Source organism: Lemur catta, chromosome 11 (genome assembly GCF_020740605.2).
Source record: "Lemur catta isolate mLemCat1 chromosome 11, mLemCat1.pri, whole genome shotgun sequence".
Classification (NCBI taxonomy): Eukaryota; Metazoa; Chordata; class Mammalia; order Primates; family Lemuridae; genus Lemur; species Lemur catta.
In genome coordinates this window covers 63639784-63652218 of record NC_059138.1, presented here as the reverse complement: position 1 = coordinate 63652218, position 12435 = coordinate 63639784, and the positions used below count along the sequence as shown (strand labels likewise).

The 12435-nt window shown below is 34.4% G+C and overlaps 1 protein-coding gene across 3 annotated transcripts in view; it reads left to right on the top strand.

The window, feature by feature from the left end:
- The window catches only part of AGMO (alkylglycerol monooxygenase), a 299655-nt gene that overhangs the window by 184694 nt on the left and 102526 nt on the right, over window positions 1-12435 (top strand). The window lies entirely within an intron of this gene.

Here is a 12435-nt window from a genome sequence, read left to right as displayed (position 1 = left end):
TAATTTTGTGTGTGATTTCCATTTACTGTTAACCCAACCAAAATGGTGGACTTATTTCAACCTGCAGTGAAGCTTTTAGTTCTGGATTATTCCATTATTCCATAGAAAAATATACCAGAGAAAAGCAGAGCAATGCCCTTTTTATTTTTAACTCCAGTAAAAATGACACTTAAAAAAGTAGATTCTCTGACTATACAAATACATAAGCATTACAAAGCAGCCAATGGAAAGGAATGTAGCCACAGCTACAGCACAGTAATACAAATTCGAGAACTGTTGCTAAATAACCATAAAGTGTACTCCAAGGCATTTCATTTTACTTAAAACATTCAAATGCTTGTTATTCTCTTCGTACAACCTTCTCTCATCTGATCCTCAAGTCTTTTTTTCTGGCAATGCCATTTTTCTTGGTTCTATTTTCCTCTTGATGCCAAAACAGTTTCATCTATCACTCAGTGCAATTTCACTTGCTTATCTCTGGCTGGGATCATTCCAAGTAGCATGTATTTGACCTTTGTACTATATTGATGTGTATTGTTGGGAAATTCTCCCAAGACAGAGGATATATTAGGTTCATGCAAAAGTAATTGCGGTTTTAGCATTGTTGACATTTGCCATTTGATATTGGAGTACATTCTTAAATGTGGTTATGATATACATCATTTTAATGTGCATTTCTTATTTTGTGGGTTTTTTTTTCTTGCTAATGACTTATTACTTGGTGTTTATTTTATATTTATTTTAGACTACAGAAATAATGTTAGACAAAAAGCAAATTAGAGCGATTTTCTTATTCAACTTCAAAATGAGTGGTAAAGCAGTGGAGACAACTCACAAACAACGCATTTTGCCCAGGAACTGCTAACGAACATGCATTGCAGTGGTGGTTCCAGAAGTTTTGCAAGGGAGATGAGAACCTTGAAGATGAGGAGCCCAGGGGCTTGCCATCAGAAGTTGACAATGACCAGTTGAGAGCAATCAACAAACTGATCCTTTTACAACTACACAAGAAATTGCTGAAGAACTCAGTATTGACCATTCTATGGCTGTTCAGCATTTGAAGCAAATTTGAAAGGTGAAAAAGCTCAATAAGTGGGTGCCTCATGAGCTGACCAAAAATCAAAAAAAGCATCCTTTTGAAGTGTCATCTTCTCCTTGTACACAACAACAACGAACCATTTCTCAATCAGATTGTGATGTGTGACGAAAAGTGGATTGTATAGGACAACCAGTGATGACCAGCTCAATGGCTGGACAGAGAAAAGAACCTCCAAAACACTTCCCAAAGCAAACTCGCACCAAAAAATGTTATGGTCACTGTTTGGTGGTCTGTCACCTGTCTGATCCACTACAGCTTCTGAATCCCAGTGAAACCATTACATCTGAGAAGTGTGCTCAGCAAATCGATGAAATGCACCAAAATCTGCAACTCCTGCATCTAGCATTGGTGAACAGAAAAGGTCCAATTCTTCTCCAGGACAATGCCCGACCACACATCACACAACCAATGCCTCAAAAGTTGAACAAACTGGGCTACAGAGTTTTGCCTATCTGCCATATTCACCTGACCTCTTGCCAACCAACCACCACTTCTTCAAGCATCTGCACAATGTTTTGCAGGGAAAATGCTTCCACAACCAGTAGGATGCAGAAAATGCTTTCCAAGAGTTCATGGAATCTCGAAGCATGGATTTTTACGCTACAGGAATAAACAAACTTATTTCTCATTGGCAAAAATGTGTTGATTGTAATGGTTCCTATTTTGATGAATAAAGATGTGTTTGAGCCTAGTTATAATGACTTAAAATTCACGGGTCTGAAACCGCAATTACTTTTGCGCCAACCTAATAGATGAATGGGACCAGGTATCCTTTGGGGGTGGAGTTGAGTCATTAGAATATGGGTCTTTGGGAGAATATAAGTCTATAAAATGCTAAACTATTTTGTTCCCTTTCAATTACATGCCAAGGGGGCTTCTATGTTCTTCCCACCATTGATAAAACATTACTATAAAAGGGTAGTAACATCATGATGAACATCAAAGGTACTCTGGAAGAACAAAAATCACAAAGAGTAATAATTAACTTCAGAAACATATCTTTGAAAGCAATAGCTATGAGTAATTTTTTTTGTAAGAGTAAAGTCAAGATATGTTATAAGCATTTACTTTTGACATGAAGGTAGGGCTAATCAACCATCAATATCCTGCATCATGTGTAAAGCTGATGGCAGCAACAGACTTTTTTTAATTTAGTTGCCCACCAGTCAGCCAGCAGGTTCTGGACTGAAACAAAATCAGGAGTCATAAACTAAACCCAATGCTTGGTTGTATTTTGATTTATCTGCACAAACCTATTTGTTCTTAATCTAAAATTTGAGTGTTTACTAACATTTTTAAATGAGGAGATTGTAATAACTTGGATTAACAATTTCCACTAAAAAATTCAAAGATCTGGCTACTGCGAGCCTGCATTCCTTCAGGATATCAATGAGTCAGGGCTGAGGAACATGAGTTTTGAGTCCAGGAATCATTGTCTAGGCAAGGTCTTAATTCTTTTAGGTCATAGGGCATCAAGCAGGATAGGCAAATAGAGGTGACATATAATATTACAAATTCCTTTTCCTTTAAGCCATAGAAGAAAATGACTAGATTTCTTATCATGGATTAAAGAAGTATGTTTAAATTTTAGATGAAAACAAATGGAGGGTTAAACTTCTGTTGTCAGATTTTATCAGTTGTGCTATTGTAGAATTAGAAGAAACCTAATCATCTATTTTATCATTTACACTTTACAGATGTGCCCCACATCTAAAAGATTGAGTTACTTTTCCAGAGTCGCATGGTTAGTGAAAAGCCAGGATATGGATCTAGGTCTTTATATACATGTATACATATGTATATATATATATCTATATGTATATATGTGTGTGTGTATATAGAGAGCTGTATGAATATAAAATTTGTCAGGAAGTACACACAAAAAGCAGTAAAATTGGAATACTCTGGGGAGAAGAATGCAAGGCAGGGGACTGGATGTGCAAGGGAAATATTCACAGCATCTTTTAAAGTATGATTCACTGGAGTATACACCTGCTTCAAAAAAATATATAGAACCATTATTTACACTCCAAGGAATAATTTTTCCACAATACATAAGAAATAAATATAGATAAAATATAAATTTAGATATATAAAATAGTTACTTGAAAAAACCCTTTTTGCATGTGTTGCCTTCAGTAAAAAAAAATTTAATAAAAGAAACAAAAAAAAAGAAAAAACCCTTTTAATTTAAACAACTAGATCTAATTTTAAAATAATACTAATAAGGTACCGTTCAATTCAGATAATTTCGTCTTTTGCTTATAATCAGAACTAAAACAAATGTTTTCAAAAGCCCATATGTTGCCTATGATCAACTCAATTATTAGATTTTAACCGTTAAATAACTTTTGAAAATTAGTGTCTTGACTAAAAACAAATTGTTGAATATTTCTGAGAATAACTTTTCTATTGTATTATGTTTTACTTTTTTTTAGATATGTGATACAAAAATGAGGTGGCTTGATGTATAAAAAAGAGTGGCAATACAATATTCCTCTTATTATTTAGGCGCTTAAGAAAGCATTGTTAAAATAAATTTTTTCTCATACTGTCAATAAAAAAATGTCCTGATGAAGAAAGATTAACAAATGGCCTGTTTTACAATTGAATTCTAAGCCCAGAACACTTGAAACACTGTAATGTTTAAACGATGGAAGTAGGTGTTATGAAGAAATGAGTATACAAAGCCCAAGATATTTACTAAATAAAGTACTCGGGACCTAGACCATTATTATGCTGTTACCTCGTTCCCAATGGAATTTGAGTGATTACATCTGTCTTGGCAAAAGAGGTTTAGTTTATCTTAATGTAGATTCCATGTAATGCTTATATTACATTGTTTACATTGCTGATTGAAAGCTAATATACTGTATATGCAGTTTCAGATGCCTAGTTCCAGTTTGAAAAGAGTGGCTTTTATATGTCAAAGAATACTATCATTTGGTTTCAAAACCTACCTAAATTTAATGCTTTTTTTGGCTATACCTACCAAGAAAGAATCAGTATTTTCTTTATATTAACAACAGAATATATTGAAATTACCATCTCTTTACTTTAAAACAAAAATGTTTAGCTATTTTGAGCAATAATTGAATTAGTGTTTTTAATAAGATTTAACATACTATTATTAAAACATTGGTGTTTCATTCACCTTACTTGAATTGGATAGATCTATCTATCACTCAAATACTCAAAAAAAATATATTAAATACTGATTTTGTGAGGGAATTATTATCATAGTAGTTAGGAACAGAGGACCAGGACTCATATACATTTGGTTTGGGTCCTGGGTTTAATATTTAACAGATGTGTGAATAGAGATAAGTTTTCAAGCTTTCTGGGGGTAATAATATTGATCTCTTAGGATTATTTGCAAGAATTAAATGTAATACTGTATGTAAAATGTTTAGGGTACATGGTAAGTATTTTAAATGTGCTAAATGTTACATGGTATGCTACACAGTAAATGTTATATGGTAAATGTGTAACAATTGCTAGCAGTTATTGTTGGTGATGATGAAAACACCATCAGTACCAAGTACGAAGACAGATACTGGGGGAGGAAACAGCAAATTAGACATTATCCCTGTCTTTAAGAATCTGGAGGATCAGGTAAACTTGTAATCACAGTAGAGTCTGATAAATACCGTGGTAAAGTTATGCACAGCGTATTCTGAGAACATAGAAGGGGAACATAAATAATCCAGCTGTGGTGTGTGATAAGATTTCCCAAGGTGGTGATTCATATCTTGAGCATGAGTTCACCATGCTCCTTTCACAAATGTAGGGTGTGAGGGAGGGCATCTAGACCAAAAAGCTTGGGCTAAGGCCAAGAGGTGAGAAAATGCTCGCTGTGTTCCTGCTGGGGAATGGAAAATAGTTTCTTATGGCTGGAGTGTTCAGTGAGAGTGGAAGAATGGCAACGGATAAAACTACAAAAGAGTAACATTAGAAAAAGATGTGCGTGTAGTATACGTAAGAACTTAGAGATTTTGTCCTTAGGACATACTGCCAATGCCATTGAAGAATTTTAATCACAGAAGCCATTTGGCTAGATTTGTATTTTAGTATAATCACTGGAATAGTTTTGTAAAGAAAGAATTGGTGGGAAACAGGTAAGAGATAGGAAAACATATTAGGAATGTATTGCAGTAATCCTGGTAGAATGTGACCGTGGCTTGGACTAGAATAGTCACTGTAATGAGACATAGAATCAGAAAACTCTGGCAGACTTAGGATGATTTATCTCATTCTTTACATCTCAGAAAGACAATAAACTCAACAGGGAGATAAAACTAATAGATATAAAAAAAGTGAGGTAACTAATTCAGATAAAATGTTGACAGATGGTTTATTTAAATTTATGGATATATTCAACCAGTGAATAAAACATCATATTATTCAGGTAGACCTATCCTATTTCTAATGCCAAAGTCTTCCCTTGGAAGCAAATAAAATCTGCATCCTAATATTTCTAATTTCAAATTATAAGATGTTTTTACCATGAAGATTAAATCTGGATGTGAAACCATTAGTCCTGTTGCAAAATTCGCTATTTTGGCAACACAGTAAATGTTGCTTTAGCTTTGTGGAGAAAAGCCTAAACTCTTAAAAATGTAATCCATAAAGATTTATAATTATATATATTTACATAATTCATTCAACAAATATTATCAAGTACCATAAACTGTTATAGGTGCTTCAGATATATCATAACCAAAAACATGTATTATTTTCTAAATGGGTAATCAAAATATTCTTGATTTACTCTCAAGCTTAGAATTATATCTTTTTCATTTTTATCAATTCTCATAACCGACAAGTTTCCAGTTTTAAGTTCAAGATGTATAAAAATGAAAGCCAGTGTTTTCCAGTGAATATTATTGATACTTAAAGAAAAAAATATTATTTTCTAAATTTCATTTTCCTTGTGTGCATGAGTGACTATGAATTTCAACTTTTAAACTATATTTGTTTAAAAGATACTACCAGAAAGGCAAGTTTCATCCATTATTTCAATACTAGGTAATAAATGGCTCTCTCTCCTCTCCTTTCCATATTCAGAATCATTTCTGAAAAGTAGGCACTAACACCAAATACAGTTTTTGCAGAGGTTTTGTGGTTAATATTATAGTAAAATGTAAGCTGAAGCCATGAAGCTCATGCCATTTTAAACCATCTACAAATAAAAATAAAACAGCAGTGAGATGAAGCAAGAAGGTTGGTAACCAGCTGTACATGTGACTCAAAATTTTTTGTGTCACTTTTATAATTCGATCTTTTGAATTATATTTCTTTACTTGATGGTAATAAGTCCTGAAAGACTAAGATATCATAAATGCCAAAAAGTAAACCTGTATCTACTAAAGATTCTTTTAACTCTTTCTCTAGCCCCTTTCATTCTAAAATCTCTTAGTCATAAGATTTAGGGCTGTCTGCTTTACGTTTTGTATCACTTAAATGTGTGGTGGTGTTAGGATAGGAAAGGAATAAAATATTTGACATATATGGACTATAACTATTAGAACATGATATTGAAAGCTTACTTTAAAATAAGGGTGAATGAAAAAGTAAGCTCTCATTGACAGAAAGGCAATTTTCTGTTAAGGGTATTATGAGAAAAAGGTATCAGTATGTTCTGTCATTAAAGGTACATAATTATCAATAAATAGAATTGATCATTTTGCAGTGGAGAGTGGTGAGATACACTATCACACTAATATGCAGTTATACACGATGTCCTCAGATCTAATTGAATGTAAAAATGCAAAATTTCTTAAAGTTTTCCCTTCATATAAGTATAGTATTAGGTACCATATCAGATACATAAAACAAACATTCACAAAAGGGAAGGACACTAGTATTTATCAAGTGTCTACTCCATTCTACGTATGTATTTTCATTTCCTACTCATTGAGCCTTTTGGTACCTATTGTTAAGCCCACTTTTCAAATGAGGAAATTGAATCCCAGAGAATCAATTAACTTGCCCAACATCGTACAAGCATAAATTATAAAGATAGATTTCAGATCCACATTATGTCTGTATTTTTGCAACTATACTACACTCGCACATAAAGAATAAAAACCACACCTATGTTGATCAGAATATTAGGACAGATGACAATTCATTTTCTAAATACATATATTAATGAAATGAGCTATTTTTTAAAGAGTCAGATCAGGACAGAAAACCAAAATCTCTGGATCACAAAATATTTCCACTCTGAGCATTTTTTTTTTTTTTTTATGAACCTGACTAAAGCCTTGGAGAAAATAATATGATGAGGTTAGAACAAAAAGACTTTCTGTGGATTCTAGCAAACTTGATTCTGAGTAATGGCAGGGGAATAGGGATGGTTGGGAGGGATGGGGAGTTTACCAGTGAGGTCATTAGCTCTAGATTTTCAAGATGAACATACTTTCCTTAGGTGGAGAAGGATTTGGAAGACATTTATGAATTCACTACAGTTTAATGTGGAATGACTTTTGACTTTTCTCTCCCTCCTCTTTCCTTCTGGTCTCCACAGAAATGCAGTCTTGCAGGTTTTATTCCCACCTTATTGGCCATTTCTTCTCAGCTGCTAGAGATTCCTTGTCTTCCCAGCCTCTAACTCTCATAGTGCTTCAGGGCCTAGTCTTTTTGCTTTCACTCTGTGGTATCTACTCTCATCTTACTGGAGGTTATCTACCCAGTCCTATGGGTTTAAATGCATTCTAAATGCTGTTGACACCAAATTTTGTATACCCTGCTCTGGTTTTCCATTGAAATTCAGACTTCTATATCTAATTGCCTACTTGATATCTCTGTGTGGATATGCTGGTATGGATATCATATGGATATCCATATGTCAAGAGTCTAACTGGAATGTAAATTTGGTAAACATCTATTTAAGATCCATGGAATTGATAAGTTAGAAAAGAGAGGATAGATTTTGTTTTTGCTTATCCTAACTACAAAAATACAAATATAAAACGATTTCAAGACTAACTCATATTACTTTATTTGAATTAACTTATTTAAACCTAATTAAGCCTTTAATTTATTTATAATTTAAACAATTTCTGTTTGAGAACAGTATTTACTTCTTACAAACTGCACTTTAACCGATGTATATTTAAGAGAACAATTTGGTATCATTACCAGTTCTTCAATTCCTTATCAAGCATCTGGGATTCTACTTTCTAAACCAACTCTAATCAGTATTAGAGATCTAGCAGACATAAACATTTAAAGGCAGCGTGATTAGGTGACGATGATTTATTCTATGTTCTACATTTTTAATGAACAATTAAGTGTAGATGCTAATGAGAGCTACGCTTTTTTGAAACAAACTTTCATATACTCCTTCATTCATTCATTCAGTTTACAAATTAACAAGTAATTACTTGAAAGTCTACTGAATGCAAGATACTTTTCCATGTGTCTCAAAATTTTAAAAGTTATTTTAAACACTGAATGTGCCCACAAGGCAATAACTATCTGGTAGAAGAGATAATATAGGCTGCCAATAGTAATAGAAATTTATAAATCCAGTAAGATGCAGCAATTATAGGTCAGAGGAGAGATTAATTTTAGCTAGTTCTCCAATATGATAAATTTAAAGTCAACAAAACATTTAGAACTGTCCTAAATGCACCACTCAGACTCCACCTATTACCAACCTATGTTAAATACCTCAGATTACCTTGTGCTTCCCTCACTTCAAATGTCTTCTTTTTTTTTGCTTGTTTTAACTATATAAGCTAGAAAAGCAAAAATCTGCATTTCTCAGTAATCCTACATCTAGGATTTGGCCTGTGACCTGGGCAGAAGATTTGAAGGCAAAAGTGAGCCCTCACAGGGGTGCTGTGTACCGGGAGATAGAATCTTCCTACAAGTATGAGGATGAAGGCATTTGGTTTCTCCATGTAGCTAGGGTGAAGCATGTGGTATATTTAGTCCCTAGTGCGATGTAGGTGCCGAGTAACTGCAGAAGTAGTTGAGATTTCACTAGAATATTCCTGGGAAGTAATTATCACCTGGGAATAGATTCATATAAAGAGGAGTTCCTACAGAGGGCAAATCATTTCAGTAGGTAAATCAAGCTCCTGCTGAAATAGACCTTTGTGACAGGATTAGGGAGAGAATAGCTGCTTCTAATTTTTTTATTATATAGTGCATTAATCACTTATTAATGATATCTATTATTTATAAATGAACTTTATACACTATTTATTTACTCAGTTGCAGGGTTTTTGTGGTCTGACTATGACTGGACCTACAATGTAAAACCTTTATTCTCTTATTTTGCTTCTTTAAAATTATTTAGGTCATTAAATATGAAATGTCTGATTTTGAATCAAAAGTGTAGTTTATTATATCTCAAGCAAGAAGCAATACAATTAATCAAAGTATGTGGTTACTTACTATCGGAACAGTTTTGCCCAGTTAGTTTATGCCAACAGTGAAGAAGCCTGGAGAGTGAGTGGCTATAAATCACGAAAGATGTTTTCCACAGCTTGGGGAGAATTGAATATTTTTCCTTGCAAGAAGTGGTCCAAACCCTGGAAGAAGTGGTAGTCAGTTGGTGCAAGGTCCAGGTCCAGCGTTGTCTTCCAAGAGGATGGGCCTGTCTTTATTGACCAATCTCAGCTCCTAAATCACAAGTATCCTCATCATTTTGTCCAGCTGGTTGCAGTAGACATCTGCTGTAATGGACTGATCAAGTTTCATGAAGCTGTTGTAGGTAATACCAGTACTAGACCACCAAACAGACACCATTAGCATTTTTTAAAATGAATATTCAGTTTTGGATTGTTTTTCAGCACTTCATTGTTATCGCAACCATTGTGCTGAATGCTTGAGATTGCCAAAAAGAATCCATTTTTTCATTACATGTAACAATACGGTATAGAAATGGTTCACATTTAGGACGTGACAGCAAAGAAAGGCAAGCTTCTAGATGATTTCTCTTCTGTCACTCGTTTAATTTATGCAGAACCCATCTATCCAATTTCTTTACCTTGCCCATTTGTTTCAAATGGACCGATATTGTTGGAATAGTAACCTTGCTGCTAATGCAAGTGTAGGTTGAGATGGATTCGCTTCCACTACAGCTTTCAGCTCATCATTATCCACCCTGGTCTCGGGTGGCTTATGTGGCTCATTTTCAAGATTAAAATCACCAGAATGGAACTTCTCAAACCATTGATATACCGTGCATTCATTAGCCACATCCTTTCTGAACTCTTAGTTGCTATCTTGAGCTGTCTGCACTACGTTGGTTCCAGGAGGGAACTTATATTCAAAATAGCACAGATTTTTGACTTATCCATGGTTTCACAAACATTGCTCTAAAAAAAATTTGAAAGATAATCACAAGCCAAAATGTGCATTAGAAAGACTGAGGATGTACCTTCACAGTAAACATAAAACAAGAAGTGTCAAAGGGAATCATCAAAGATATCAACTGTCAAACTTAGTACTTAATGAAATCGGACGTTTCATACTTCATGATCTAAATAATTAATGGTATGCATTTATTGTATAATAAAAATAAATATTTATCAATAATAGTTTTAAAATAGTTTATTTATCTAGTTGTTTGTAACTGCCCTTATCTCTTATCTCCTGACCTGCAAAGTTGATGTAGCTAAAAATTTGGGGATGTAGCAAGATCTCTCTGCCACTTCTAAAGAGGTGACCTAAAGTCTTAACAATCATTATACAGGTTGAACAACCCTAATTCAAAAATGCAAAATATGACATGCTCCAATATCCAAAGCTTTTTGAGTGCAGACATGATTGATGCCACAAGTGGAAAATTCCACACCTGACCTCATGTGACAGGTTGTAGTCAAGATACAGGAGCACAACACACAGTTTATTCAGCCTCCTTAAGGGGAAAATAAAATTACCTTCAGGTTATGTGTATCAAGTATATGTGAAACATAAGTGAATCTCATGTTTAAACTTGGGTCCCATCCCCAAGATATCTCATTATGTATGTACAAATATTCCAAAATTTGAAAAAATCTATCATTCGAAACACTTCTGATCTCAAGCATTTTGGTTAAGGGATACATAAACTGTACTTATACCTAAGTTGTGTTCATTTCATCTGTCTCAGTGAAAATTTCTTTTTGATATCCTATAACTTGTGGGTTAAATTATAAATTTAGCAAATATTGACCCTTAGCTCAATATCAATAATGAATGCAATAATGAATGAATAATGAATTGCTAGAGTATAAGGCTAATAAATTATAATTGATACTTGGTTTAAACATACAGCTTTAAAAAACTCCACACTCTCAATTGCTCAACTCGTTTGGATTAATGGTATTCAAACACAGGAACTTGGGGGGGGGATTTATTTTCTTTAAGGATAAAGAGTTCAAGGCTTCACTAGATTTTTATATAGTTTCATATAAGGGTGGGGAAGTAAGATATTTTAACTAGTCTATATATCCTTAATACTTTTAATTTCTTCAATGTGAACCTGCTTTGACATTCAGCATACTAGGCAGTAAGCCTTATTTTTCAATAATAACACTCTAACATAGAGTGTTGCAAGTTAACAAAACTTGGAGTAGTCTCTTCTGGCATAATTTCTGGCCCTGTAGGTATTTTTTTTTTTTTTTTGAGACAGAGTCTCTGTAGCCCTGGCTAGAGTGCCGTGGCACAGCCTAGCTCACAGCAACCTCAAACTCCTGGGCTCAACCAATCCTCCTGCCTCAGCCTCCCGAGTAGCTGGGACCACAGGCATGCACCACCATGCCCGGCTAATTTTTTCTATATGTATTTTTACCTGTCTATATAATTTCTTTCTATTTTTAGTAGAGACGGGGTCTCGTTCTTGCTCATGCTGGTCTCGAACTCCTGAGCTCAAATGATCTGCCTGCCTCGGCCTCCCAGATTGCTAGGGTTACAGGCATGAGCCATTGCGCCCGGCCCTCCTGTAGGTATTTTTGAAGGCTCCTCAGGAAGAGCTGATAAACTATAATAATAATCTTGACCTAGAATACTCCTCCCCCTGCCTTCCCCATCTCTCTTGTAGATCTTATTCACAGTCACTGAAATGTGTAGTAACTACTGCTAGAAAGAACTCTAGAAGGGCAGTAGTTTCCACACCTTACAGTGAAGCCACTACAGTCACCTTGAGAAATTATAAAATTCGAATTTCAACACTCAAGACCTATAGAAACAAACTTCCCAGGTGATTCTAATGTTTAGCCGGGTATACAAATGTATCTGAAGAACTGTGGCCACTTCTCACCTGCCAACCAACCATCTCCTCCCCACAATGTTTAAGTTAGAAGTGTTTATTTTTCAGTTAAACATATAAAAGA